The following is a 22655-nucleotide window of genomic DNA, read 5'->3' as shown; positions in this document are numbered from 1 at the left end:
TGGGCCTAGACAATTGGTCAGATATTCCGTGGCTGTCCTTTGTACACAACTTTCTAAAGGATTTGGATCTTTCTATTTATTTTAAAGAACCTTCTATTTTATCCACTATTACAAGAAAGACCTTCAGAATGTTATGTTTGTCACATTTAAGGGAACTACGCATAGCCCAAGAAATTAATAAAGTTTCAAACCGACAAATTTTAACTATTCAATGTACTCAGGGCATTCAACCGTATCTCACCTTTTGTCTGACCAGCTATGAAAAATATTTGTTGACACCGTTTAGGCTCAATATGTTTTTCCGTTTGGTTACATTCACAAAGAGACAAGATTGATCCACTTCGATTACCCGGTGTCCTTGTGATGGTATTTCTGAACAGACCACTATTCATGTATTTCTGTTCTGTAAATTTTATGAATCACCACGCAAGCGTTGGATTATTCCAATATTGTTATCCCAGGGTTTGCGAAGATGCCGCCCTGCCCTTATGGCATTACAACATCTAGAATCAGTATCAAATGCCAAAAGCATAGCTATGTTTCTTAAAAACTGCTTGAAAATTGGTCGTAAACATGATCAATTGTAGTTCCAGTGTTTTACAAATTTCTACGGCTGAAAACTGAAGTGTGTATAGCAATTTTGTCTAGTATTATACAAGTATTCGGCGGAAACAAAAATTTTTAACTAGCAACTGTAGTTACGAAAGACTTAACTCTGTTAAAGTAAACCTAATGTTTAATACTATTTTTATGTATTTTCATGATTGTGTATGAATTTGTATATAATGATTGTCGCTTTTATGATTTTATCCTGTTTTAAAATCGAATAAAGCTTTCTACTACTACACAGCCCCGGCGCACTGACATCAGTTCTCATACGACTTTCCACGCCAGAAGCGCAGAGCCATGAAAGACACTGACCACTGGTGCGCCACACTACGGCCCTATAAGGGTGTCTCTAACCCTAGAAGCCAGTTCACAGAGAGAGGAGGATGGGTGGGATGGTAAGGAATCTATAGCTAATATATGACTCTTACAGCTACATCGTTACCGAAGGTAAGTAACTTAGTCATCTGAAAGAGACTATTTGTTATAGATTCCTTACCTTAGAATAGATACCCCAGCAACACCATCCCAGGAGGGGGGTCTGCGAACCAAGTTCACACCAGAAAATCCTGGAGGACAGAATGGGTAAAGTGGCTATCCCCTCGGACTTGATTATCCAGTCAGTAATGTCTGTTATACGTGTGCATAGAAGCCCACATGGCCGCCTGGTAGATATCGTTGAGTGAAACTCCCTGCGACAAAGCAGTGGTGGCTGCTGTAGCTCTAGTGGAATGAGCGTGCAGCCCCACAGGAGGATCCTTTTTAGCCAAAGCATAACAAATCTTGATACAAAGGACTACCCATCGAGAGATGGTACACTTCTGAACAGCCCAACCTTTTTTGTCACCCACGTAGCCAATGAAGAGTTGATCATCCACCCGGAAATATTTTGTACGGTCAAGGTAGAAGGAAAGAGCATGCTTTGGGTCCAGACGGTGGTCTCTCCTCCTCCTCCTCCTCCTTGGAGCACCACCTTGTCAGGATGTACTGAAAGGAAAGGAGGCCTAAAAGAAAGGGCCCGAAGTTCACTCACTCTGCGAGCAGAGGTGATAGCAACAAGAAAGGCAGTCTTCAGAGTGAGAAGTCTAAGAGGACAGTTGGGAAGAGGCTCGGAGGGAGCGCACATAAGATAATGTCAACACAAGGTTTAAGTCCCACTGAGGCATTATGAAAGGAGATGGAGGAAAGAGGTGAATAATGCCTTTAAAGAAGCGACTTACAATCGGTGACTTGAAAAGCAGAAGTGGCTGCCAGGTAGCCTTTATGAGTGCCCAGAGCAGAGCCCTGCCGGGACAATTAAAGAAGGAATAAAAGAACCTCAGAAAGAGGGGCAGAAAGGGGATCCGCTGCATTTACTGTGCACCATGAAACAAACTTATTCCATCGACCTGCATATACCGTCTTAGTGGAGAGACGCCTGGCTGCCAGGATGACATTAAAGACTTCAGGAGGAAGGTCAAAAGCTGTCAACTGGGTGCGTGGTCTGGCCAGCGATGAGATAAGACGTGTGCTCGGGGATCTCCGGCTGACCGCTGCGGTTTTAAGCGATTTTAGTGGAGCTGGGAGGGGGGGGGGGCTTAGCTGACCCCCCAGGAGTGGATGTTACCTGCTGTTGCTCGTGGGTGCTGTTGACCCGATCGGCGGAGCCTGGAGGTGGATCGCGGAGCTGTAGTGGTCTGGGCGCCTGGGGCTGAGCAGAGCCTCCCGCCATTTCGGGAGGGCCTGCGGCGGGGCTCTTGACACGTTCTGGCGGCTTAACATGGACCTGCTGGGCGGAGGATTGGAAGATACGGCAGCCGCGGATCCTGCTGATCGGTGGCGAGGTGACGGCTGTCATTGGCGAGGCGGCGGTGTGCTGCGGGCCGCACTGGGGGAGCCTCTTTTGAAGGCGGGAGGCGTCCATCGTGCCCGGCGGAGCCTGCTCTGAGGAACGCGGCCAGGGAGGCTGAAAGTGAGAGCCCAGAAGCGCCCGTGACCCGGTGCGGCTTGGGACGCTAGCTGTTGCCTGACCCGGACTCGGCAGAGCGGAGGCTGGGTAGCGAGGGAGGGGTGCTCGACCTAGCGGAGAAGCCCTGCCATTTTGAGCCACGGGGCGGCACGGAGGTCGGGGGGCCACCCGTGGCAGTGCACGGGAGGCCTGTAACTAACCCTGTGCTGCCCAGAGGTTTGCGCGAGGCTCGGCGCATGACTGGCACATTCCGGCAGCCAGACGAGGTTGGAGAGGCAACACAGCGGGGACGCCCGGACCAGGAAAGAAGCCCCGCCATTTTGTTTTCCCCGCGAGGGGCGGCCTAGAGGAGCAGGGCCGCTCGCTGTAGCACCCGGGAGGTTGGTGGTGTCCTCCATGCTGGCGGGAGGAGTGTAAGCAGCCCAGTACTCGACGGCTGTGTGCTGGCAGGCGGGAGAGGTACGAGGAGAGCCACGGAGGGGGTGCCTGGTCTTGTGTAGCTGCCCGCCATTTTGAGCTCCTGGTGCGGGGAGGCCAAGAGACACAGGGCCGTCCTAGCTGGCAAAAGGTGGGCCCGCGACCTGCCTCGCGCTGGTGGGAAGGGCGCGAGGGCTCGATCATCGTACAGCGGCTGTGCATCACCGGGTGGGAGTGGTGCTGGCCCCCTACTGAGCAGACGGTGTTGGCCCTCCCGCCTACAAACACTGCAGGTAGAGGAGACAGTGCACTGGAGGATGGTGGGGGCTGCTGTCTCCCCCTGCTGGTAAGTGCGCATGCCTGGATGCAAGGGACCTTGAGACTGCATGGCGCCAGCGGCCTGGGGGTTTGCGGATTTAGCTGACTTTCCTGACACCACAGGGGCTTACACAGTGGTTGCACGGACCCCCCTACTCATGACTGGCTGCTGCTTTCACTTCTGCGTTGCGGGTGTGTAGCCCCTGGACCTGGCGGTGGGACGAGTGGAACGGCAGCGGCCCTTAGCAGGTCCCGAACTTTCCCTTGACGAGCTGGGGCTGGTGTTGGGAGCCCAGCACATCGGACTCACCTGGTGGCGGCGCCGTGTCTCACGGGCCCCATTTGATTGCTTACAAGAGTGTTTGCCCCCCTACAGGCTGAGGTGGGGTGGGCGCCGGGTCTGACGCAAACAGCATTCTGAGCGCTGGAGACTGAACGCTTGTCCTCTGGGGGTTGCTGAGGGCTTTGCGGGGCCCCGCGGACTCGACGTGTGGTGCGGTTTCGCCCCACTGACTGTCAACGACTGCTGAAGCGGCTGGGCCTGCGACATTGGCTTTCTTTCCTCTACTGCGGAGCCTGATAACTGGCGTACGCCTTGCGAAGTGGGTCGGGTATTCATGGCTAGCTGAAGTGGGGACTGGCTCTGGAACCACGCATAGTACCTCCGCCTGGGAGGCAGGCTCCTTTGAGTACGCCATTGCGGGCTTACCTTGACCGTGTCTCCTGACCCACTGCGGGTGCCTGAGACCTGGCGATGACGCGCTCCAAAGGGGGCAAGGACGTCCTGGCGGGGGCCCCCAGAGACAATCCGGTAGCGGCGATGTGGGGCAAGGCGGGAACATCTGCCCCTACTAAGGCGGCGCCACAGGCAGGCGGGGGCTCGCCACCGGTTACTCAGGCATTTATGGCCTCCTTCATGTCTGAGCCAGCAGGCACCGACGGCTGAGTTTGTTCAACCTTGGATTCAGAGAACCCACCAGGGTTATGCCCTGATGTTCCAGCCATATTCAAAGGCCAAGATCTGGACATAGTCCGAAAGATTCCCCTGGTGCTGCACCCACTGGAACTTCAGGTTCCTCTGCAGAGCCCACATATGCCATCTGTCTTGATCTACCTGCAGGAGGCCATGAGGCCCAGCAGCCTGTCATTCTCACTGAAATCCGGGATAGCGGCTGAAACATCAGTATAATAGGCCGAGTATCCCAGACTCGCTGCTCGGGAGGATAAGCCCGAAACTGCACTGTGCCAGAACAGCTCCGATGAAAAGGAGCGACTGAGAGGGAGTCAGGTGTGACTTCAGCGTTGTTGATAGTGAACCTCAGTGAATTCAGGAGGTCTGACGTAGTCTGGAGGTGGGAGACAACTGTCCGGGGCAAGCCCAACTTCAACAACCAGTCATCAAGATAGGGGAAGACTGGAACCCCTGATATGCGCAGGTGAGCTAAGACCACCGCCATCACTTTCGTGAACACCCGAGGGGCACTGCTAAGGCCAAAGGGGTGCATGGAGAACTCAAAATGCCTACGGTTACCGTTACCTAACATGAACCGTAGGTAACGTCTGTGACCTGGCAGGCCGGGGATGTGAAAATAAGCGTCCTGCAAGTCCAAAGCTACCATCCAGCCTCCTGGGTCGAGGGAAGACGGGACCTGAGCCAAGGTTAGCATTTTGAACTTCTTTTGGAGGAAGCAGTGAAGGCCCTCAGGTCTGAGATAGGACGCAGGCCTTTGTCCTTCTTGTGCACCAAAAAGTAGCGGGATTAGCAACCACACCCTATTTCTGCCACAAATACCCTCCGACATGCGATTGAGAGACGGTGGCATTGAAGGAGGAAGGGGAGGGAGTAGCCCCTTCTTACTATCTGCAAAACCAATCTGTCTGACGCCATGGATTGCCAGTGGGTGAGGTGATGACGAATCCTGCCACCCACTGGCCGCTAATGGCCTGAAAGGTCAGATTAGGAGGGTTTGGAGGCTGCTGCAGGGGGTTGGGGAGTGGACTGGCCCACCGGCTGGTTGCCAGACCTGTGTCGCTGGGTCCAACGTCCGTGGCCATGCAGAGACTGGGCAGCTTGCGTGGGCCAATGGCTGGACTGGGTCGGACATGGGCACCCCTCCCGTAGCAACAAAAGGGACAAAAGGCAGACTGTGGGGGATGGGAGGCCTAAGGATCTCACCATAGCCCAGGAATCCTTAAAACGTTAGAGCGCGGAGTCCACCTTCTCAACAAAAAGGTGACGTCCATCGAAGGGCATGTCCAGCAAAGTTGCCTGGACATTCCCTGAAAAACCAGACGTCCTCAGCCAGGAGTAGTGCCGAAGCATATCGAAGTGGCAATCATTCTGCCTAGAGAGTCGGCGGTGTCCAGTCCACAGCGGATTGTGAATTTTTTCGGCATCTCTCTCATTCGCCATTGCCTGGGAGAGAATAGCCTGGGAGAGAACCGCAGTCCTAAGCTGGAGGAAGAGAACATATGCTTCCCAGGCTGATCCAGCTTCTTGGATTCCCTATCCGGGGTGCAGAAGGGAATGCGCACTTGGACGAAGAGGCTAGGACCACCAAGCACTCTGGGGAAGGGTGTTGGGAGAGGAAAATGAGATTGCCCATGGCCGGGTAGTGGCGGTGGGCAATCGTCCATTCCACAGGAGCCCCTGTGCTGGGCCTGGACAAGGTGCCCAGGAGGACAGCCGTGAAGGCTTCATTAAAGTGCGAGAGGGGTTTGGAGGAAGTTACCACTGGTTGAAGGACCTTTGTCAGGAGGTTAGTCCTGACTGCCACTGTAGGGAGCTCCAGGCCCAAAGCCTCGGCTGCTCTAGGCACCACCACTGCAAAGGACGCTCCCTGCTTCATAGCCCCGGTAGGGGGAGAAAGCATGCCAAGGCGAAGAGCGATGGTGCTTCATCGCCTTCTTCTTGTGCTTCGACTTACCCAATCATTGCGAAGACTTTGACGAGGTGTGATGGATCCGCGACCGGTCTGGAGACCTTCCTCTTGAGTGAGAGCGGAAGCGACGCAGAGCCGACTGCCGGGCCTCCAACAGCTTTGGGGACGGCTCACGCAAAAACTTCGGATTCATGGCCTGACAGACTGAGCATGACTTTGGGTCGTGGTTGCGCTCCAGGCACCAGAGACACACTAGGTGTGGATCCTTGAATGACACAGCTTGTGACAGGATTCCCCAGGCTTGATTCTGGTCCAACGATGGGATATCACTCGCGCAACGGGAGTCGGAGACTCAAAAAACAGACGTCGACAAAGGTCGAAAAAGTTTAGTAAAAAAATGATTAAGGGGCAAGCTCTCTCCAGATCTACGCTAGGCTGGCGACGGGAAAAAAAGAACGGACGTCAGCACGCAGGGGCGGCGTCTAAGTAGGCACTGGAACGTCTTCCCAGCAAACATAATGCCGACGACAGATGCAGAGTCGACCAACGCCACCTACCGATGCACAGGGGTATTGCTGAAGAAAAATTCTCTGAATCCATTCTGATGCCTGGGGGTAATTCTAAGGTAAGGAATCTATAATAATAGTCTCTTTCAGATACACAGAAGCATGCCCAGTAGAAGGTAATGTAAAGAAGAAAGACCCTTCCCAGAGGACCCTGAAGAAATCCTTCGGAAGATGGGAGGTTGGATAGCCACCCCACCCGTGGATGCCACAGGAACCAGGTCACCTGCTCCAGGGAAGCAGGGTGCATAGGAGTGAAGTGATGTCGGAACCTGCCATAGACAACAATGGAAGACTTTGAAGAAGATGCCTCTGCAGTAGCCTGGGAAGGAGTCCGGAGGAATCCAACGGTGGAGTCTTGAGGAGGAGAACCTACAAGGAGAGGGGACAGAGTCTCTACCACTTAGAGGTGACCAGAAGGCACGGAAGCACAATGCCACAGATGTCGGACGTTCAGAAGTAAAGATTGTGAACTTGTTGCTGCAGCTGTGAGGACCAGGTGACGCTAAGGAAGGCCAGGAGCTGCGCACGAGCTGTCCCACTTTGGATGTCAGTGTCTGGGTGGTCAGGGTCCGGCGAGAGCACCAAAAAGCCTTGGTAGTTGCAAATAGTGTGGACAGTGAAAAGATGCAAACATTGGAACCACAGGCCGAAGGCATAGAAGTCGCAAGAGGACCACAAGCAGCTCACCAAAGATGGAGGCCCACTGTGAGGAGGATGCAGTGAGGACACTGATCTTCGAGGGATGAAGTGCTGGAGCTTCTTGTAGCCCAAAGATCTCTGTAAGGCAGAGACAACAAGCCTTGGCAATGGCAATTCGATGTGGTGCCCAGGGGTTTGGTCCCAGCGGCTCCTTATGGATGGATACTATCCTCAAAATTGCAGAGAAGACAAGTCAGGCCCCTAGGGAGTTTCAGAACAACTACATGTACTGCTGGGCCTCAGGAAGTCCTTAGGACGATAGGAGCAGCAGCCGGTCAGCTTCGCTGCGGTGCCTGCAGATGAAGGGGAGTGACTTTTTCACTCCAATGGAGATTACTTTGGGTATCCTTGATGCCCACTAACCTTCTGGAGAACCTGGATAAAGCACAGACTCAGACAGCGCAGAAGGACCGAAGAATAGCAAGACCAGGAGCAGCAGGAGTCTTCCTTGATAGAGTCTCGGTTCCAGTCGAAGTCTAACAAAGTACAAGTGTCCAGGCGGTTGATAAGTGTCTTGGTTCCAGTGGTAAATCTTGTTCCACAATGAATCTAAGGAACCACCCACAGAGGAGCCCTTAAGTACCCTAGGAAAAGGGTTGGAACGACTCAGGGCTCCCTTCCAGAGGAGGGGTTGGACAGAGGGGATGTACTCCCCTGTCCTTTGTCCAGCTTTGCGTCAGAGCGGGAACCAAGGGCTCCTGAACTGGCACCAAATGTGCCCTTCAATGCAGTCTGGTGGTGCTGCAAAGCGCCCCCACCCCAGCCCAATACACTAATTACTGTCTTGGAGGTGGTCACACCTCCCTGTGGCAGGAAACCTATTGTTCTACCTTCTCCTGCTCGTAATCAGCTCAGCAGCAGGAGGAGGGCAGAATCATGACTGTGGTCTGCTGCAGCACTAGCTAGCTGGCAGACCCTGAAAGGCTGTTAACAGAGTAAAGGAGGGTCCCCTAGGGAGCCTCCGAGTACATGGGATCATGTTGGGGTATGATTCCAACATGTTTGATACCATACATGACTAAGTTTGGTGCAGCCATTATATAGTTAGACCCTAGCCACACCACTGGGTTGGGCTAGGTAGCTCTGCCCCAGAGAAAAGGCTTTGATCATATTGAGAGTGGGCAGAATAGACAATTCTGGGATAGACAGATGCCACATTTTTAAGGAAGTGGCCCTCGGGAGAGAGGAAACCTCTTAACCCATTGGTTACTGGCAGTGTCTACCCAAGGGCATTTTCTGGGCATAAAAACGGGAACCCTAGCACCAAGAACTCACATCTCATTGGACTGGAGAAGAGCAACGAAGAAGGACTGACCTGGTGCACTAATGACCTGGAGAAGAAAGTCTGCACCAATAAAGATTTTACCTGCTGAACCTGGTGGGCAACAAAGGAGAAGGGAGTGTGCCTGCTGTGTCCTGCCCGTGGAGTAGTCAACTCCGGAACCCAGTCGAAGCCACCGACTTCTAGCCACCATGCAGCACCAAGGACTAGGACAAAAAGTTGCCCTGAAGTCTGCTGGACCTGAGAGAGTTTTCAGAGTGTAGCTTAGTCACTCAGAAGGCAGGTTATCACCCAAGGAAGGATTCCATTGTGACTGCAATAGCAGGCAAATGGTAGTCCAGTGGCCAATGGACTTCGGCCAGGTTTTAGAGGACATTGAGGGACATCAACCCCCGTGGCTGGAACTGCCTCACCATGCCCACTGACTGCATCGAATCCACAGCATCCTTAAAGCTCTTCAGCATCCTACATCTCTTGGAGCATGACCACTTCCATAGGAGTCTACAGCCAGGAGATAGAAGTGCCTGGAACTCACTGAAGACTGCATCTTTCGGGAATGGAAGTGTTACAAAGGCCATGCGAGTCACCCTGACTAGCTCTCTGCTGGTGTTGGTCGCCTAAAGTAATTTAAAGTAACTACACTGACATTTGACCAAGTTTTTCATGAAAATGTTTCTAAGTGTCAAATCTATTGAAGTTGCCAATGCTTGTTCCCGGTAAAATAAAAAGTGCATATTTATTGTACCTTGTAAAATCTGTATCTCCGGAACGATCAGCTGGATCTTTTTCATTTTAGTGTTAAAATTACTTAAAAATACAAACTATTTTTAGGTCTCGCGACCTGTCAATGCCCATGCGCATTGAGCGGAGCGAGACTATAGGGGCTTAAACAGACTTTAACTAACTGGCGATTTGATGCTGTGCCCGTGCGCTTTTAGGTCAATGCGCAAGCGCATTGACCTAAAATGCGCGTGCACAGCATCAAATCGCCAGCCATCTGTTCCCCAGCAGCTCTTCCATCTCCGCCCCACAAGCTTCCCCCAGCGTGCGCTCTGCCTGAGCCGCACTCCTCCCACAGCTTTGAAGTGAAGCTTAGCTTCACTTCAAAGGCCCCTGCTGCTTCACACTATTCACTCTCCCTCATCGCCGCTCTCCCCGCTCCACCCCCTGCTGCGACCGTGTCGCATTTCTCCTCCCCCCTCCCCACAGCAATGCCCTCCATCTTGTTTTTCACTGTCTCTCTCGCTTTTCTCGCTCTCTACCTCCTATTTCTCTTCTTTTCTGTGATCGTCATCTTTCTTTCTATCTCCATTTCCTCCTTTCTCTCATTGTTTTCTTTCTAGTTTCATTCACTCGACAGAGCCCATTTCTGCAGTCTCAAGAAGTAAGATTGGAGAATCTACAGTAGGCTTGCATGATTTGCAAGCTATCGGTGTGGGTTGGGAACGCACAGTCGTGTACAGAATCTTACAAAGGCAGGGCAGCATCGCTCCACAAAACTGCACCATCAGGGGAAAGGAATTCGATTTTTTGTGTAAAAACCATGTTTGCACATAGCTTAACCAGGTTGATCTGTTTACATGTTTCTCATTCGTCAAATTAAAGTCCAGAAGTTTTTCTGAACAGTATTTTTCTGCTTTTGGGATTTATGGACGACACTCTTTAGCCGCACGGCAAGAATCAACAGGACCTGTGTGTCAACCAGCATAAGCACTCTGGTTTTCACATTAACTATCGGGGAGTTCTTGTTCATACAGATTTCTTTTTTGTAAAGTAGACGATGACTACCTTTACACGTGACCCAGCTCGCAATAATGTTTATTTTGATACAAATTAGTTCTACAAGATGTCCAATGGAAGCATAATAATCTAAAACCTATATCAAGGATTTTGTTTTTTCTAGGAATCCATTTTTTAAATGAATTGATTTCATATCTGCCCGAGTACATGTTTTGAAACTTTGAAGAAATAGTTTTTCATCTTCAACGGTGTTAATTCTTATTTGCTTGATCCACCACAATATCTTTTGTGCCAAAATCTTTTTCTTCCCATTAGTAGTGAGGTTCATGCATATAACAAGCATTGAAAATGCAATAGGTCTCGCCTTTGATTAAGTTAAAGCCATTTGCTTTGCTAATGGTATTGTATAGCAAAGCAAATGGCTTTAACTTAATGAAAGGCGAGACCTATTGCATTTTAATGCTTGTTATAAATGGGTGTCCAATTTCTTGAGTGTCTCAGCTATTTCTTCTGCAAGTGTTTAATTGCTGTGTAAATGCTTTATACTTGTTCCTTTCTGTAAGCATGACTGTTCAGAGCCACGGCTACCCTGGGCTGAGGTAAAGGTTTGATAAATGAAACCTATGGGTCTAAAGGGGGTTGGTAGTGTTTTACATGGTGAGGTCGCACAGCCACACCACATAACACACCCCATTTCCTCACATCCCGCTCCATCTCCAAGCAGGTCAGTGGAGGTCTCTGAGATTTTAGTAAAGAACCATTCCCTCGCACTGGGAGAAAAGGACTGGCCTCAGTGGGAGACAAAGCGTGGGACATGTGGAGAAGCGCAGAATGTCCATATACCACAACCTTCTCGGCCAATCTGGAGTGATGAAAATGACTTGGGCACAATCTTGGAAAATCTTCCTGAGTACTCGAGGAATAAAGGGTATGGGGGAAACCAGTAATGCAGCTGACAGTTCCACCTCAACTGAAACAGTAACGCATCCCCCACGGTTCCCTTCAACAGTTAGTAGAGGAAACAGAACTTATGGCACTGAGCAGGCTGTCGACTCACACAGCCTGTTCAGTGCCCCTGCTAGGTGATGCACAAGTTACTTACCTTCGGTAACGATATATATCTGTACGAAACAGTAGTTAGTGTTAGATTCCTTACCTTAGAATATCCCCAGGCGTCAGACTGGATCCGGAAAGTTTTGCGTAGCAGTACCCCTGTGCGTCGGTAGGAGTCGTCTGCGGCTCCACGTCCGTCATCGGCGTTGTGGTCACCGAGTACTTAGACGCCGCCCTTGCGCGCTGATGTCAGTTCTTGTGCATAGCATTCCGCGACAGGAACGCAGAGCCATGCCAGAGACCGACACTGGTGCCATGAAACTAGGGCCCTGAAAGGGATGTCCTTAACCCTAGATATCGGTTCACAGAAAGGGGAGGATGGGTGGGGCGGTAAGGAATCTAACACGAACTACTGTTTCTTACAGATATATCGTTACCGAATGTAAGTAACTTGTGCATCTGAAAGAAAGTGGTTAGTGTTAGATTCCTTACCTTAGAATAGATACCCCAGCAATACAAACCCCGGTGGTGGGTCTGCGAACCAAGATCACACCAGAAAGTCCTGGAGAATGGAACGGCCGAAAAAGCCATCTCTCCGGACTTGGATGTCCAGGCAGTAGTGTCTAGCAAACGTGTGCATCGAGGCCCACGTAGCTGCCTGACCGATGTCCTGCAAGGGGACTCCCTGACCCAGGGCAGTTGTAGCCAAAGTGGCCCGCGTGGAATGGGCCCTCAGCCCAACAGGGGGCTCCTTTCTAGCCAAGGAGTAACATACCTTGATGCACAACACGACCCACCGAGAGATGGCTCGTTTGTGCACCGCCCGTCCATTCTTCGCGCCCACGTAACCAACAAAGAGCTGGCCGTCCACCAGGAACTGGCGTGTGCGGTATAGATAAAAGGAGAGCGCATGTTTTGGGTCCAGACGGTGGAGCCTCTCTTCCTCCTTCGAAGGATGTGGTGGTGGAAGGAAGGTGGGCAAGGTGATGGACTGCCCGATATGAAAGACTGCAACCACTTTAGGCAGGAAAGAAGGACGAGTTTTTAAGACAACTTTGTCCAGATGGACAGAAAGGAAAGGAGGCTTAGAAGAAAGAGCCTGGAGCTCACTCACTCTCCTGGCAGAGGTGATGGCAACCAGGAATGCAGTCTTAAGAGTCAGAAGACGGGTAGGGCAATTGTGAAGTGTCTCGACAGGAGCGCACATCAAATAGGTTAGAATAAGGTTCATGTCCCACTGAGGCATCACGAAAGGAACAGGAGGAAACGTGCATGATGCCTTTCAAGAATCTATTTACAACAGGGGACTTGAAAAGAGAAGGCTGATCAGGAAGCCTCAAGAAAGCAGAAATGGCAGAGAGGTAGCCCTTAAGAGTGCCCAGAGCAGAGCCCTGCTGGGCAAGAGAAAGAAGGAAGAGGAGAACCTCTGAAAGGGGGGCAGAGAGAGGATCCACAGCCTTTGCTGTGCACCATGCCACAAATTTGTTCCACCTGCAGGCGTATACCGATTTTGTGGAGGGACGCCTGGCTGCCAGAATCGCATCACAGACTTCTGGAGGCAAGTCAAATAGCCTCAATTTCCGCCGCTCTATCTCCACGCATGGAGGTGGAGGCTGGCCAGGTTCAGGTGGAGGACCGTTCCCTGCTGCTGCGACAGAAGGTCCTTCTAAAGAGGCAGACTATTCGGGGGATCGACTGACATGCTGAGTAGCTCAGGATACCAGTACCTTCGTGCCCAGTCTGGAGCCACAAGGATGACTTGGGCCCGTTCGCGTCTGATCTTCTTCAGCACTCTGGGCAGAAGTGGTATAGGCGGAAAGGCATACAACAAGCCGCAGCTCCACTCGTGACGAAAGGCGTCTCTGAGCGAGTGCCGCCTTGGAAATTCCAACGCGCCGAACTGATGACGCGTTTTCTTCGGTGCGAATAGATCTGACCAAGGCTCTCCCCACTGCTGAAAGAGACCTTGCGTCACGTCCAAGTTCAGACGCCATTCGTGATCCATCATGCACCGGCAGCTGAGTTCGTCTGCCCTGGCGTTCAGGGAACCTGCCAGGTGTTGAACCACCAGGGTGACGCCCTGGTGTTCCAGCCATGTCCAGAGGCGCAGAGCCTCCTGACAAAGGATCCACGACCCCACCCCACCTTGTTTGTTGCAATATAACATGGCAGCGGTGAACACCTGCACTACACTTCCCTGGGCAGAGGGAAGGAATACCTTCAGTGCAAGATGATCGCCCGCAGCTCCAGAAGGTTGATGTGTAGCCGGGACTCAGCCGGAGACCAGAGGCCTCTGATCTCCCTCTCTCTCATGTGGCCCCCCCATCCCATGAGGGACGTATCTGTCACCACTACGTGCTCTGGTCGGAGTAGGGAGAGAGATCTGCCGCTCACCCAATCGCGGTTTGTGCGCCACCACTGCAACTATCTTGCAGCGCCCTCCGAGGTTGCCCTGATGCTGGGCCCACTGAAACTTCAGGTCCCACCGCAGAGCCCGCATCCGCCACCTGGCGTGATGCACCAGAAGGATGCAGGAGGCCATCAGCCCCAGGAGCCGCAGCGTCAACCTGACCGAGACTCGGGATAAAGGCTGAATGATCGGATTCAGAGCCTGAATATCCCGAACCCGCTGTTCGGGGGGATAAACCAGAAACTGCGCTGAGTCCAGAACCGCTCCGATGAAAAGGAGCTTCTGATGGCACGTTGATGGAGAACCCCAGCGAGTGCAGGCGGTCGGCCGTTGCCTGGAGGTGGGAGACGACTGCCCGGGGCGAGCCCGCCTTCAACAACCAGTCGTCAAGATAGGGGAAGACTGAAACTCCTAATCTGCGCAGATGAGCTGCGACCACCGCCATCACTTTCATGAACACCCGTGGGGAGCTGGTAAGGCCGAAGGGGAGAACGGTAAACTGAAAGTGCTCGTGGCCTACCGTGAACTGCAGGTAACGCCAGTGGGCCGGCAGGACAGGGATGTGGAAATATGCATCCGGCAAGTCCAACGCTACCATCCAGTCTTCTGGGTCCAGGGAAGCTAGGACCTGAGCCAAAGTCAGCATCTTGAACTTCTCCTTCCGGAGGAAGCCATTGACTCTCTGAAGGTCGCAGACTGGGCGTTGACCTCCTTTGCCATTCTTGGGTACCAGAAAGTAGTGGGAATAGCAACCACGTCCTACTTCTGGCCCAGGAACGTGCTCGACGGCCCCCTTAGCCAAGAGGGCCATAACTTCCTCCTGTAGAAGTCGGAAGTGATCCCCCGACATGCGGTGGCACTGAGGTGGCATGGCTGGAGGGGTCGTCTCGAAGGGGAGGGAGTAGCCCCTTCGGACGATTTGCAGCACCCACCTGTCCGACGTGATGGAGCGTCAGTGAAGAAGGTGATGGAGAACCCTGCCCCCCACTGGCGTCGAATGGGCCTGAAGCACAAGTTACTACTTGTGTAACGATATATCTGTAAGAGACATTAGTTAGTATTAGATTCCTTACCTTAGAATATCCCCAGGCGTCAGACTGGATCCGGAAATTTTTGCGTAGCAGTACCCTTGCGTGTCGGTAGGCGTCGTCTGCGGCTCCGCGTCCGTCGTCGGCGTCGTGGGCGCCATGATGACGTCGTCGGAGTACTTAGACGCCGCCTCCGCGTGCTGACGTCAGTTCTTAGACACAGCTTTTCCGCGCCAGAAACGCAGAGCCATGTTAAAAACCAACACTGGTGCCATTGAAACTAGGGCCCTGAAGGGGACAACCCTAACCCTAGATATTGGTTCGCAGAACGGGGAGGATGGGTGGGTTGGTAAGGAATCTAATACTAACTAATGTCTCTTACAGATATATCGTTACACAAGTAGTAACTTGTGCATCTGAAAGAGACACGTTAGTATTAGATTCCTTACCTTAGAATAGATACCCCAGCAATACCAACCCCGGTGGTGGGTCTGCGAACCAATAATCACACCAGAAAGTCGTGGAGGACGGAACGGCCAAAGAAGCCATCCCTCCGGACTTGGCTGTCCAGGCAGTAGTGTCTTGCAAACGTGTGCAGCGATGCCCACGTAGCTGCCTGACAGATGTCATGTAAGGGCACACCCCTGCCCAGGGCAGTGGTAGCCGCCGTTGCTCTGGTAGAATGAGCCCGCAATCCAGCCGGGGGCTCCTTCCTAGCCAGGTAGTAGCATGCCTGGATACACAAGATGATCCACCGGGAGATGGTCCTCTTATGTACCGCTTTCCCCTTCTTAGCGCCCACGTAACCAACAAAGAGTTGGTCATCCACCCGGAACTGGCGTGTGCGATCCAAATAAAATGAGAGCGCACGTTTTGGGTCCAGACGGTGGAGCCGCTCTTCCTCTTTAGAGGGATGCGGTGGCGGAAAGAAGGTTGTGTCACGGTGATAGACTGCCCGATGTGGAAGGCCGTGACAACCTTGGGCAGGAAAGAAGGTTTGGTACGTAGCACCACTTTGTCCGGATGGACAGAAAGGAAAGGTGGAGTACAAGAAAGAGCCTGGAGCTCACTCACTCTCCTGGCAGAGGTGATGGCAACCAGGAAAGCAGTCTTCAAAGTCAGAAGGCGAAGAGGACAGTTGTGAAGTGGCTCAAAGGGAGCGCACATCAGAAACGTAAGAACCAGGTTCAAGTCCCACTGAGGCATCACAAACGGAACAGGAGGAAACGTGTGTGTGATGCCTTTAAGAAATCTGTTTACAATAGGGGACTTGAACAAAGAAGGCTGATCAGGTAGCCTGAGAAAGGCTGAAAGGGCAGAAAGGTAGCCCTTGATAGTGCCCAGAGCAGAGCCCTGCCGGGCAAGAGAAAGAAGGAAGAGAAGAACCTCAGAAAGAGGGGCATTGAGGGGATCCACAGCCTTTGCTGTGCACCATGCCACAAATCTGTTCCACCTGCAGGCTAAACCGACTTTGTGGAGGGACGCCTGGCTGCCAGAATGATGTTACAGACTTCAGGAGGCAAGTCAAATGGCCTCAACTGTCGCCGCTCAATCTCCAAGCATGGAGGTGGAGACTGGACAGGTTCGGGTGGAGGACCGTCCCCTGCTGCTGCGACAGAAGGTCCTCCTGAAGAGGCAGACGAACCGGGGGATCGACTGACAGACTGAGTAGCTCTGGATACCAGTACCTTCTCGCCCAGTCCGGAGCCACAAGGATGACTTGGGCCCGGTCGCGCTTGATCTTCTTCAGCACTCTGGGCAGAAGTGGTATAGGCGGAAAGGCTTACAACAGACCGCAACTCCACTCGCGACGAAAAGCGTCTCCGAGCGAGTGCCACCTTGGAAATTCCAACGCGCAGAACTGATGACATTGCGCGTTCTCTTCGGTGGCGAATAGATCTAACCAAGGCTCTCCCCATCGCTGAAAGAGGCCTTGCGCCACTTCCGAGTTCAGACGCCATTCGTGATCCATCATGCACCGACGACTGAGCTCGTCCGCCCTGGTGTTCAGAGAACCTGCCAGGTGTTGAGCCACCAGGGTCACGCCCTGGCGTTCCAGCCATTGCCAAAGGCGAAGAGCCTCCTGACAAAGGATCCACGACCCCACCCCTCCTTGTTTGTTGCAGTACCACATGGTGGTGGTGTTGTCCGTGAATACCTGCACTACACTCCCCCGGACAGAGGGGAGGAATGCCTTCAGTGCCAGACGAATCGCCCGGAGCTCCAACAGGTTGATGTGGAGCCGGGTCTCCGCCGGAGACCAGAGGCCTCTGATCTCCGCCTCTCCCATGTGGCCTCCCCAGCCCTGGAGGGACGCGTCCGTCACAACTACGTGCTCCGGTTGGGGAAGGGAGAGGGATCTGCCGCTGACCCAATCGCGGTCCGTAAGCCACCACTGCAGCTGTCTCGCAGTGCCCTCCGAGATCAGGACGTGGTCGGATAGGTTGCCCTGATGCTGGGCCCACTGAAACTTCAGGTCCCACTGCAGAGCCCGCATCCGCCACCTGGCGTGATGCACCAGTAGGATGCAGGAGGCCATTAGCCCCAGAAGCTGCAGCGTCAACCTTACCGAAACCCGGGATAACGGCTGAAAGATGGGAATCAGAGCCTGAATATCCCGGACCCGCTGTTCGGGCGGATAAACCCGAAACCGCGCCGAGTCCAGAACCGCTCCGATGAAGAGGAGCTTCTGAGAGGGGCACAGGTGTGACTTCGGCACATTGATGGAGAACCCCAGCTGGTGCAGGAGGTCCGCCGTCGTCTGGAGGTGGCTTACGACTGTCTGGGGCGAGCCCGCCTTCAACAGCCAGTCGTCGAGGTAGGGGAAGACTGAAACCCCTAACCTGCGCAGATGAGCTGCGACCACCGCCATCACCTTTGTGAACACCCGTGGGGCGCTGGTAAGGCCGTAGGGGAGCACGGTAAATTGAAAGTGCTCATGGCCCACCATGAACCGCAGGTAGCGCCGGTGGGCAGGCAGGACGGGGATATGAAAGTAAGCGTCCTGCAAGTCCAACGCTACTATCCAGTCTCCTGGGTCCAGGGCAGCCAGAACCTGAGCCAGAGTCAGCATTTTGAACTTCTCCTTCCGGAGGAAGCCGTTGACATTCCGTAGGTCCAAGATAGGGCGTAGGCCCCCTTTGCCCTTCTTGGGTACCAGAAAGTAGTGGGAGTAGCAACCACACCCTACTTCTGGCCCAGGAACGCGCTCGATGGCCCCCTTGGCCAAGAGGGCCGTAAATTCCTCCTGCAGAGGTCGCAAGTGATCCCCCGATACACAGTGGTTCTGCGGTGGCATGGCTGGAGGAGTCGCCTCGAAGGGGAGGGAGTAGCCCCTTCGGATGATTTGCAGCACCCACCTGTCCGATGTGACAGTGCGCCAGTGGAGGTGGTGATGGCGAACCCTGCCCCCCACTGGCGTCACATGGGCCTGAAAGCACAGACTAGGAGGGTTTTGAGGCGGATGCTGCGGGGGAAGGTGTGGACTGACCTCGCCGCTGCCCCCGACCGCCCGGACGGCGGTTCCCACGGCCGCCACCGCATTGGGTATTGCCCTGCGGTGCGTGGCTGGCGGCGCGTGTGGGCGCACCCCTTCCATGGCCACGAAAGGAGTGAAAGGCAGCCGATTGCTAGCGCTGGCCCGAGAGGCCCAAGGACTTGGCCGTAGCCCTGGAGTCCTTAAAGCGCTCAAGCGCATGGTCTGCCTTGTCGCCAAAGAGGCGACGGCCATCGAACGGCATGTCCATGAGCGTGCTCTGAACATCTGCCGAGAAGTTGGCGGACCTCAGCCAGGCGTGGCGTCTGACCGCCACCGTCGTTGCCATCGCTCTACCAAGCGAGTCAGTGGTATCCAGCCCACACCGGATGGAATACTTGGCTGCATCCCGGCCCTCCACAAGGGCTTGGCCGAGTTTGGCCCGTACCTCCAACGGACACTCTGGCAGCACTTCCGCGACCTTATCCCACACAGAGTGGGTGTAACATCCCAGATGGCAGGCGGTGTTGGAATACCGCAGTCCTAGACTAAGGGATGAGAAGATCTTCTTCCCATACTGGTCATACCTCTTAGATTCCCGGTCCGGCGGGGCCGACGGGAATGCGGTCTGGGAATTGGAGGCCTGGATGACCAGGCTCTCGGGGGTAGGGTGGGAGGACAGGAAACATGGGTCGCCCGGGGCTGGGCGGTGGCGTCTGGCCACGTTCCTATCTACGGGCGAACCCGTAGCGGGCTTGGACCAAGTGCCCAGAAGAACGTCTGTCAAGGCCTCATTAAAGGGCAGCAGAGGCTCGGCCGAGCTTGACTGCGGTTTAAGGACCTCAGTGAGGAGGTTAGTCCTCACGGCCGTGACGGGGAGCTCAAGGCCCAAGGCCTTGGCAGCCCTCATCAGCACCACACTATACGTTGCCCCCTCCTCCGAAGCCACGGTAGGAGGGGAGACAAACCCAGTGTCTGGAGAGGTGTCCAGGCCACTGGCCTCCCCAAGGTCTCCTGTCCAGTCCTCCTGAGACTGACACTCCCTGGTCAGAGGGTCCTCAGACCCCTCCCAGTCCTCCTCATCACCCATCTCCTGAAATTCAGGGTTTTCAACCAATGGGACCTGTCCATAAAAGTGAAATTCACCAATTCGTCTGGAGCGGCGCCCAACGGGGCCGTCCCGGCGCCGGAACAGGAACGAAGGTGGAACCGGGGCCGGAGGCGACACCTGAGGGTCCGACACCGGGGAGGTCGTCAGATCCACCGGCGACGATCCCGAACCCGAAGGAGGACCAGCGGGGTCCTGCGGCGCCGGGCCCGAAGGCGCCGGCGGTGTCGGAACAACTGGACCCCTCGGCGCCGGGCCCTCGGCGCCGGTGGGATAATGGGGGCCTGCGGCGCCGGGCCCGAAGGCGTCGGCGGCGTCGGGGCCGAAGCACCCGACGGCGTCAGGGCCGGAGCCGCCGACCCGCTAGGGCCCCCAGACGGGTCCGCTGGGCCCGAAGGCGCCGCGGAGCCCGTCGGAGAAGAGAGTTTCCTCATGGCCATGAGGAAGCGCTCGATCTCCTCCGGAGTCGCGTTCAGCCCAGGGACCGGAGGGTGTGGAGCTGCACGCGGCGCACGCGACTCCGACGGAGCAGCGTAGGCGGTGTCACCCGAACCCCCGGCCGCATCGCGCGAGCGTCGGGGGGAGTCCGAGGAGCGATGACGCCGCTTGGACTTCTTGTGCCTCTTACCTGACGACGACTTCGACCCGGAGGAGTGCGGCCTACTCTCGGAGCTGTGGTGGCTCCGAGCCCGCGACCTGTCCCTCGACCTCCCATGGGATCGGGACCTCTCACGGCGCCGACTGCCGGAGCTCGAGGCGCCTACGGGACCGCTCCCGCCTGGCCTTCGAGGAGAGGGCCCGGCAGTCAGAGCAGGCCTTATCGTCGTGGTCGACGCCCAAACAGGACAAACAGACGCGGTGAGGATCCGTGACCGACATCAGACGGTCGCAATCGTCACAGTGCTTGAAGCCGGGCATCCCTACGGCACCGTTCGGAGTCGAGAGACTTCGAAAAGCAATCAAAAAGGATCAAAAAAGTTAGTAAAAAATGACTAGGGTTACTGCTTTTTCCAGATCTGCGCTTGCTGGCGCGGGAAAAAGAAGAACTGACGTCAGCACGCGGAGGCGGCGTCTAAGTACTCCGACGACGTCATCACGGCGCCCACGACGCCGACGACGGACGCGGAGCCGCAGACGACGCCTACCGACGCGCAAGGGTACTGCTACGCAAAAATTTCCGGATCCAGTCTGACGCCTGGGGATATTCTAAGGTAAGGAATCTAATACTAACGTGTCTCTTTCAGATAAATCAGACTAGCAGGATTTTGAACACACAAGATGATGGACGGAATGCTGCACAATGGCAAAACATTCACCCCCAGTCACAGATCTGGATTTAATCCATCGTTATTTTGCTCACCAAGCCACCCCAGTTCAGACATGGCCATATGCAAATCAGTCTTGGCCCTGTGCCTCATGGGAACAGTCGAGACTAAACTGCCAAGCCATGTCTTCCAAGGACGTCGGTGAAGGGCTCACCAATCGGTGTCGAAGATGGCGCAGGGCGGCGCCGGTCCGACGCCGGATCCGGACCGGGGACGACGCTGTCTGGGGACAGCGCCGGAAGCGACACCCTTGGTGACAGTGCCAGCAGAGGGGTCTTAAGGTCGACCAGCATCGTCCCGGATCCAGGCCTGGATCATGAGGGGCCCTGCGGTGTCGGGACCTGAGTCATCGACGGCGCCGGGGCCGAAGTACCTGACGGCACTGGGGCCGGAGCCGCCGGCCACTTGGGGTCCCAGATGGCCCCGCGGGGCCCGAAGGCACCTCGGCAGGTTCTGACAGAGGAAAGCGCAACCTCATGGCAGTGAGGAAGGCGCTGATCTCCTCCGGCGTCGCGTGCAGCCCAGGGCCGGCAGGTGTGGAGCTGGACGCGGCACTTGCAGCTTCGGCGGAAGCGCGGGGGCGGTGTCACCCGAACCCCTGGCCGTATCGCGCGAGCGTCAGGGGGGAGTCGGAAGAGCGATGTTGCTTCTTCGACGTCTTGTGCCTCAACTTACCTGAGGACTTGGAGCCCAACGAGTGGTGTAGACTCGCCGAGCTGTGATGACTATGGCCCCGCGACCGGTCCCTAGACCTCCTCCTGGACCGGGACCTTGAGGGGCGCGAGGCCGACTGACGGAGCTCGAGGCGCTTACGGGACCGCTCCGCCTGGCCTTCGAGGCCAAGGCCCGGCAGTCATCGTGGTCGGCCCCGAGACAGTAAAGGCACCGACGGTGGGGGTCGGTAACCGACATCAAGCCGTTACAATCCTTGCAGGGTTTGAACCTGAGCATCCCTATCGGCACCGAGAGTCGAGGTATCGACTCGAGAAGCATCCAATAGAGACCAAAAAGTTTAGTCAAAAATTGACTGAGTACTGCTCTTCCCGGATCTGCGCTTGCTAGTGCAGAAAAAAGAAGAACTGACATCAGCGCATGAGGGCGGCGTCTAAGTACTGAGACGACGTCATCCCGGCGACCATGACGCTGACGACGGACGCCGAGCCGCAGACGACGCCTACCGACGCGCAGGGCTAGTGCTACGCAAAACTTTCAGGATCCAGTCTGAAACCTGGGGATATTCTAAGGTAAGGAATCTAACACTAACCTGTTTCTTTCAGATTGGCTGTTTACCAGATCCCTGGCCAGTGTGCACAAAACCACAGTCTCAATGCTTTGAAACAAAGGAGGTGAGAACCTACTCCCCTGTGCTTTATCACATACCACATCACAATCGTGTTTCCCGTCAAAATCTGGACGGACTGACCATACGATGGAGGGGATGAAGGCCCTGAAAGACAGCAAATCGCTATCAGTTCCAGCAGGTTATTTGTGTAGAACGCCCTCCTCTTGAGACAAAAGGCTCCTGATCTTCAGATTCTCCAGATGAACTCCACACCAGCAGGTGGCGGCATCCGTCACCATCGTGACAGTCGGTGGGGGAGTGAAGCCCATGCTGAAACTCAGATTCTTCTTGTTCCCTCACAAACCACTTCTTCTACAGTACTGGGGGCGATTATGACGGAGCCAGATAGATCCCACCCCATTCTGGAGCCACTGCCTGCAGACGCACCACTGCAGGGGCCTCCTGTGTCAACATGCATGCGTGACTAGGAGAATGCAGGAAGCCAGCATACCTAGA

At 54.7% G+C, this 22655-nt stretch overlaps 1 protein-coding gene across 1 annotated transcript in view; it reads right to left on the bottom strand.

The window, feature by feature from the left end:
- VPS8 (VPS8 subunit of CORVET complex) overlaps positions 1-22655 on the bottom strand; it is a 2052516-nt gene that overhangs the window by 704341 nt on the left and 1325520 nt on the right. The gene's annotated exons all lie outside the window — the stretch shown is intronic.

Source organism: Lissotriton helveticus, chromosome 3_1, assembly GCF_964261635.1.
Source record: "Lissotriton helveticus chromosome 3_1, aLisHel1.1, whole genome shotgun sequence".
In the NCBI taxonomy this organism is placed as follows: domain Eukaryota; kingdom Metazoa; phylum Chordata; class Amphibia; order Caudata; family Salamandridae; genus Lissotriton; species Lissotriton helveticus.
The sequence above is the reverse complement of the archived record's forward strand: the minus strand, read 5'-3'. Positions and strand labels throughout refer to the sequence as shown.